Source organism: Lycium barbarum, chromosome 3, assembly GCF_019175385.1.
Source record: "Lycium barbarum isolate Lr01 chromosome 3, ASM1917538v2, whole genome shotgun sequence".
NCBI classification, from domain to species: domain Eukaryota; kingdom Viridiplantae; phylum Streptophyta; class Magnoliopsida; order Solanales; family Solanaceae; genus Lycium; species Lycium barbarum.
This window is the reverse complement of record NC_083339.1, coordinates 108,969,908-108,978,357: the sequence shown is the minus strand read 5'-3', so window position 1 is coordinate 108,978,357 and position 8,450 is coordinate 108,969,908. Positions and strand designations below refer to the sequence as shown.

General features: G+C 36.7%; 1 long non-coding RNA gene across 1 annotated transcript; it reads left to right on the top strand.

The window, feature by feature from the left end:
- Nucleotides 1-451: 451 nt before the first annotated feature.
- On the top strand, nt 452-6,093 carry LOC132633996 (uncharacterized). Its single transcript, XR_009579989.1, has 5 exons — nt 452-1,041; nt 1,299-1,834; nt 1,971-2,091; nt 2,172-2,653; nt 5,348-6,093. It is a non-coding gene; the product is annotated as an uncharacterized LOC132633996 (long non-coding RNA).
- The last annotated feature ends 2,357 nt before the right edge of the window (nt 6,094-8,450 follow it).

The window sequence follows — 8,450 nt, the reverse complement described above, 5'->3', positions numbered from 1 at the left end:
TCACCATTGGCATAGTAGCCACAGTACCATGCACCAAGGCCAACTGTTGCTGAGTTTCCACATTAGCATGCACCACAACTTCAGTGTTATCAGTATTAACTGCATTGTTCTGTGCATCTCCAATTTTTCCAACTTCCTCCACTGCATCATGCACTTCATTATCCTTCCCTAATGCTGCAAATTTATTAGCAGTGTGCATAGCACCAACAGTTGCACCATTCTGCACATTACTAGTTCCTTGTGCACCATTATGTTTACCTCCGTGAACTTGATTTTTTTTGTATTCTTCTTATCATTGTTTTGCTGCCACTGATATGGATCTTTGGTGTTGCCTAGCACTTTCCCACTTTGTAAGATTTTAATACCATCTCTTCTGCCTTTGTAGTTATTTTGCCACTGATTATTTCTCTACTGCTTACTATTACCTTGAACTGCCACTTGAGCATTATTATCAGCAACTACAACCTTTTTGAATTTGTCAACATTACTAGTTTCTTGTTGTCCTCCAAATCTTCTTCAAATTGATCACAGAGTTGACATCCATTGTTTATGAACAGGTGATTGCCTCTTTTCTCCAGGGGTGAACACAACAGCAAAAAAAAAAAAAAAAAGGTTTCTTAACAGATTTAGCCACATTTGCTATATTTTGGCTAGTTATGGCAGCAGGTGTTTCCATCAACTGCTTTTGCATTATGCCACTTGCATTTGCCTCAACATGAAATTTTTGAAATACAATTGCTTGCTTCCTTGAACCAGGTTCTTGACCAGTTATTGTAACTGCAGCAGATGATGCACCTGATGCAACTAAAGGCAGTTGCTTTCCCTCAGTCATATTTAATTGTTTTGCAATCTCCATCACTGGTACTGTTGGTGCAACCAGCTGTTTGTTTGCAGCAACATCACCAACCTCAACAAATTTTTCATGCTCACCCTCTCCATCCTATAAAGCTGCAACAACCAGTTCTTTCCCATCATTAGCATCAGTTGGTTTTTCTTTTGTCAGTGCTAGTTGTTGCTGATTTGCACTCTCTGCTACAACTGGTATTTTTCTTACCCTTGTTATTTTTCCATTTGTATAAATCCTTTACATTGACAATCACCTTTCCACTATCCAACACCTTAATGACATGATTTCTGTTTCTATAACTTGCTTGTTTAAACTTTGACTGCCTTACATTATGGTTTCCTTTACCCGCTTCCTGCATATTAGTTAAATAGGCGAATTATTTAAACAAATTTTGAAGCTATCCCTTTTCTATTTATTTATATTTGCGATATTTACATATATTATTGTATAGATGGCAGGTGAAAAGAGGGGTAAGAAAACAAAGAAGGCTAAGGAGACGGGGGTTCCCCGGAGACCACCAGAAAACCTTGCGATTAGAGATAGAAGCCTGTCGCCACGTCTCCCACCACGCGGTGCTCCATTGCCTTATGATCCCCTCATGAATGGCATTGCATATAGTCTTCCACCTCCATACAGCTTTGGTCGGCCCTATATGGCTCCACGCCAGGGCTTTACTGAGGTGCCTCCCCAGAGCCCCTCGATGATGTCCACACCAGGTTATGCTACCCCACAGGGCTTCACTCGGTATACTCCTGGGTCTCAGCGGGCTTCGTCTAGTGGTACTCCTACGGCCACTCCCAGCCCAACTGCATCACATCACTCTTCATCATCTACTGAACAGTACTAGATTACGGGTCCTGACCTTCGAGAAAGTAGTTCTGTGCCTCACACTCCTGCTGCGAATGACTTACCTGGAGGTGTAAGTGCTCCACAGCTTGAATCTTATGACTCATCATGGCGACTCATCATCGAGCCTGCGGGATACGGGTAATTTTTTTCTTCATATTTTTAGTTTTTCATAAAGTCCACTAGGCATGATGCCTAGGGCTGATTAACATATATTTTCTTCAATGCAAAACGAATAAAGAAGCTTTACTAAGTGTTTAATTTTATATTTTGATAGTTGGTTACCGGAAAAAGCTTCAACTCTCCTTACAGATGAGATACAAAAACTATTTAAAGACTCACCTACTTGGGGCCAGATGTCACCAAATTGCAAGAGACAGATCTATTATGCATTTAAGGTATATGCTTATTTTTATTTAAACAATCCACTTATATTGATCGATTCCTTATTAATAAACTCATTTACTTTTCGTTGCAGGAAAAATGTGTCTGGCGCCCGAAACATGAGAAGCAGCTAACTCAAAACTTCAAGAAGAAAGCTCAGCGCTTACTATGTGACATGTTAGGAAGGGTTCATCAATCTCACAAGAAGCCTAAGTGGATCCTTCCTAAAAACTATAACAAGCTACTTCATTACTGGGCAACTAATGAAAGATTCTTACAACTGAGTGACAAAGGGAAGAAGGCTAGAAATTCGACGAAGGGTGGCTCCCTACACACTAGTGGGGCTATGAGTCAAGAGGTCGTGAGGAGGAAGCTGGCAAGTCTACATTAACTCTACTTGAAGGATTGTGAATTTACTTTATTTTCTTTATGTCTTATCAATTTATTCTTTTGCAGGAACTAAAACGGGGGACGCCAGTGCCTCAAGATGAGGCGTTCAAGATCACTCACGTGAAGAAGAAGACAAACGCTAATGATCCAGATCACTGGTGTGAGGAACGGGCTAAGCAGACCTACGTAAGCTTCTTTTTATTTTTCATATTTTGATTGTTAGATTACGAAACAGGGATCCGGCTCCTATCTCATTTTTATGCTCGATCTTTATTTTTGGTTTTATAAGATTCAAGTTATAGTGATGTTTCAATAATAGATCCACTGAAGCAAATTATGATACATGTATTACGCATTGCAAGTCGATGGTATACCTTATGAAAATGTGATAACTATTTCATGTATAAATTATGAAACTTCAATGGCAATTTGGGGAGAAGTTGTTGAAAGAACTCTCAGGTGAATGTGATAGGTTGAAGTCATTATAATATAGTTCCTTTGTTTCCACTCCATTTTATGTCTTGAAGAGCATTTTTTTTGGTAAATAAATGATTTTATTAATACCAAGTAATAGTTACAAAACCAAACAGGGCAGACCACTTGTTTCTTACATCAAAACCAGCAGCTGTTCTAGACTCTACAGTTCTAAGAAGTCTAGTTCTAGGCATAGACATTAGGCAGCCACTACTTCATACATATTTGGCAGCCAGTTACAAAAAACAAAGTCCAGTGACTACACCTAGCTAAGACAATACATAGATAAATTCTATCAGCTTGCTAGGTTGCATCCGATTGTCAAACTACATCATTTTCTCTGCGTTTCCTCCTTGTTCTACCTCTAATATGCAGATGGACATCAGCCTCTTTGCATAATCTATCTTCATTGTAGTTATGGCTTTGGAACCTGATCAAATTTCTATCTCTCCAGACCAGAGCAATCACCATAGGCAAAACAACACTAGTAATTGCTCCCCTGCCAGTTCTACCTCTAATGTGCCAAGCATTTTAAGTGCTTGTTAGTAAGTAAAGATATCCACCTAAAATACAGACTCTGGAATATGTTAGATGGAAAGAGGAAATGCTAAAAAAATAAAAGTCATATTTTTCCTTTACTTTTTCGATGATATGTACCCACGCCGTTAGTGTTTTGATCACATATACCCCCGCGTCTAACGGTTCCGTTTAACAGGGACACGTGGCACGATCTCAACGGCTCCAACCATTTTATTTTTTATTTAATCTAATTTATCATTAAAAAATTATTTTAAACCAGAAAGGGGCTATTTCTTGAAAATGTGGCTATTTCTGAAATTCAAAATGTAGGTTTCTTCTTCTTCTCCAACTAATTTGCAACTAAAATTCACCCAAAAACCCACCGAATTCTTCACCAAATTTTCCCAAATATCAGATATCAACTCTTCAAGATTTAATCGATCTTTTTCAATAACATTCACTCGAAACAAAGCTCGTTTGAAGAAACCCAAAACTTGAACTTGAAGCTTCAAGTTTCATTAATGGCTGTCCATGGAGTTTATGTTTTTTCTTCACGTTCCAGCTACTCAAGACAAGCATGAATTACAATTTTTAGATTCAATTATCAATACACAATTTATTCCAACAAAATTTTCACCATTTTGAATTTTTTTTGGCCACCATTTTTGTATTCAAGAATCTAATTGTAGAGTTCGTGAACCTTATGGGCATATTTCAAAGTGAGTTTAATTTTGGATCCATGAATATACCGTTGAAGTAGTCGAATGCCGGTGGTGGAGCTTCGCTGGAGATTAGACTTTCTAATTTTCAATTTTTTTGTTTTGTTTTGTGTTTTTTAATGATAAATTAGATTAAATAATAAATAAAATGGTTGGAGCCGTTGAGATCGTGCCATGTGTCCCTGTTAAACGGAGCTGTTAGACGTAGGGGTATATGTGACCAAAACTCTAACGGCGGGGGAACATATCATCGAAAAAACAAACGGGGGATACGCACAACTATTTCGGGATAGTACAGGGGTATATATGAACCTTTGTCGTTTTCCTTTTTGAGTTAGATTTGTGATTGGCACATCAGAGTATCAATTAGTCCATTTAGTGCATAGTGCTTTTTGGATCAACGCACTAAATGGAAGAAATTGAGTTCAAAAGAACTGGTATAAATGATTGCAATTCATGCAAGATTGTTCATATACCTCTTATCTCTCACTGCCCTCTTTCATCTCAATGGAACCAACTTATAATAGAGAAGATGTCAACTGAGTTGCTTATTGAAATAACTTTGTGGCTTCAAACATGTAGCTTTTGATGTGCAGCAAGTATACTTAACGATTTGAAGAATATGTTTTTTTAGGTGATAAGCTATACTTTCACCCCGTAGAAATTTATGTACTTTTGAGTTCTACACTTGCAGGTATGAGAAGTGCATTTTTCTTGCTGAAAAGTACTTCAACCTGCTACTGATTTTGTACTTTAAGTTCTAGACTTGCAGGTTTGTATTAAGTCCATAACACAACAGAGAGTTTCTGCATTTTTTGCTGTTTCATTTAGTTTTTAAATTACTTAAAGTCCAAAGTTAATCTGGACCTGGGGTGCAAAGATGAATTTCGGTGATAATATAGAGTCCAATGTAGATTTCCAAATGCAAGACGAAGCACAAAGGTTGGCTTTCACCGAATGCAAGTTGATATTGAAGGAAAGTCGGATATTGTTAGCAGTATTGATTTGTTTTCCTTTTAGTAGTATTGATCTCAACCATGTTTTAGTTGAATTGTTAGTAGTATTGATTTGAACCATGTTCTATTTTGGTTGTTTACTAAATGTTTGATAGTTTTTTCTATTGAATTCGAGATTTAAGTTGGTTGATAATGTTACATTTTTATTTCAGAATCAATATCAACATTCAAAGGCGGAGTTTCTTCGTACTCAGCCACCCAACACACAACTGACAGAAGAACAAATGGAGGAAAGGTGGCTTGAGAGTGTTGGTGGTCCCACTAGGTTTGACACAGCTTATGGAATGCCACATCGTGCATTTCGTCAATACCGGTCGCCCCTGGAAGGCCTACATTCTTCCAATACCGAGTCGTTCGATAGAGTGAGTGCTATGGCCATGGAGCAAAAGATTGCTGAGCTATCTAGCCAGCTACAGGCCTCAGAGGAAAGGGAGAGGCGGAGGGACGTGCAATTTGACGGTATGAGGGCCCAATTAGACGCATTACTTGCTTTGAGGGGGATTCCCTCGTGTCCTGATGATGCTCGTAACCCCCATACTCAATCTAGTGGTGCGGATGATGATGGGACTCACGTGTCAAACACACAAAGGCATGTTTGAATGTTAATGTTGTGATGGATTTGTGGATTTGCGAGGGGTGAAGTAGTCTAATGTTGTAGACTAACTTAGTGTAGACTAGTTTAATGTTTTGTGGATGTTTACAAATGTTGAAGTAGTTTAATGTTGTTTTGATGTTTGTGAAGGTTGAAGTAGCTTAATTAATGTCTCTTGTGAATGTTTGATTGACGTTTTTATTCAACTTTGAAGTAGTTTCGAATTCAATTTGATGTTTTGGTGGTTGTAATATATGTGCTGTAATAGTAGCTTATTGTTTTATGTATTTATAGTAGTTTGGTATATTGTTGGCAACTATTTGAGCTGGTTTTAGTTGAAAGTAAAATTATTTTCATCTTGACAGGGGGCAGCTGGAATAATAGCTAGGTGCTACAATTTTTTTTTTTTTGCAGAAAACCGACCTCATGAGGTCGGTTATGGGCAAAATTTACCCAGAAACTGCTAATTACCGACCTCATGAGGTCGGTTTTCTGGAAAATTTTCCAGGGAATTGCAAATTACCAACCTCATGAGGTTGGTTTTCTGCAAAATTATCCAACATATGGCAAATTACCGACCTCATGAGGTCGGTTTTCTGCAAAATTTTCCCACAAATTGCAAATTACCGACCTCATGAGGTCGGGTTTCGGCAAATATTTTTTAGAAATTGAGAAATACCGATCTCAGGACGACAGAAATCTAAAACAATATATATATATATATATATATTCATATAACTTACTGAGCTCAGGAGGTCCGGTAAACTAATATCATTATATTATTAATATAATTTACCGACCTCACGAGGTCGGTACTTTATATAATTAATAGCCGACAAAAAAAATATTATCGACCTCATGAGGTCGGTTTTTTGCGACCTCATGAGGTCGGTAATATTTTCCGACCCACTCTTTTCCGACCTAATTCTGAGGTCTGTTTTTGCCAAAAATTGACCTCATGAGGTCGGAAAGCCCTTTTTTTAGGTCGAAAAATTCAGTTTTTCTAGTAGTGTCACGACATGACTCTGTTAGAGATTCTTTTAAATAAATGTTTCTTCTTTTAAGACTCAAAAGGAACTTAGAAATAGTAGTTTAGTTAATTGTTTGTGAGATTAGGTTCAATTCGTTACGACCTTGAGTTTTTTAACAAATGAGGCTAGAAAATTTATGTAAACAAATGGATCTTGGCATTAGCTCAACCTCAAAAACTAGTTAATAAAGGAAATATTGTTCAAGTTCATATAAAGAGACCACTCCTCTTGTTAACTATTGACGTAGGACTTTTTCACTTTTCAACAATTTAAGACATATATATCTAAGATGAGGCTTTGAACCCTGCCCTAGATTAAATGAATACTCCCTCTGTCTCTATTTATGTGACACACTTTCCTTTTTAGTCTTTCTCAAAAAGAATATCACATTTTTATATTTAAAAATAATTTAAATTTATGATATGATTTACAGCCAAATAAATCTAAAATTTGTTTTGGACCACAAATTTCTAAAGTCTTTCTTTCTTTGTAAAATTCCGTGCCTAATAAAATGATGATACATAAATTGAGACGGAGAGAGTAATACTTTTGGTCGGTTAAATTAATAATTGCATAGTGTACGCTAGCGTCAATTTATATCTATAAATTTTTCTTGTTTTTGCATTACTATTATAATGTTTCAATCAAGCGGTGTCTATTTGTCTTGGGGCCTCAGGTTACCTTGACATTTGATAAACATGTTGATTGACAGGTAGGAGAAAACCACCGTTGTCTGATCCATTCAACAAAATTTCAATCAAACAAATGTTAGATTTCGCAAGTTTAAAATTGATTTGCAAGTTCTAAATTTAAAAGGGAAAGCTGTTTTAAAGCTGCCACCAACTCGTGAATGAAAAGTAGTTCAATGGATGTAAGCCATGATCTGCATATTAAAGCAGATGTAATAAGGTCAATGATAAAGCATACTTATGACACCTGGGTGCAAAAAATAAAAAGAATCATTTGATGAATCGAAACAAACTGATGTAGCAATCCATGTTACAGCTTATAATCTAAACACTAAACAATCAATCGAATGAATCCGAGTCCTAATATAAAATTTCAGTTTTGGAATGATTTGGTTGTTAGTAATTTTTGTATAATAAACAATAGTGTTAAGGTGTCACCTTGTGAAATATCTGAACAGCAGGAGCAGGCTGCAATACAACTTTCTCATTAAAGAATTAAGGTATTTGGAATTAGTAGTGTGCAATGTCATGATTCCTAAAGTAAAGGGGGTTCACCATACCATATGTGGACCAATGTTGTGCGGTGCAGTACATGTGGTCACTGCAATTGGCTTGCACAAATTAATAAGCTTGGTTACGGTCTCCAATTTTAGCTGACAATTTTCGCACTACTGTTAAAACTGTCCATTTGCTTTTATTACTTCGTTAGTAAAATCTATAATCTTCTTTTTACTTGAAAGAGAATTTCAAACTTATATGAACTTTACGAGGTCCTTCCCCATTCTTATCAATGCTAAAGCGACTAGGAATCTCTATGTTTGTCAGTTTGTGGCTTCAAGTCCCTTGGTGAAATCCAATTTTTGGTCACTACTTGGTAAATATGTACCTACCAAGTGTTTACAACAAATCAAATAATTTAATTAATCACTTTTATGTATTATTC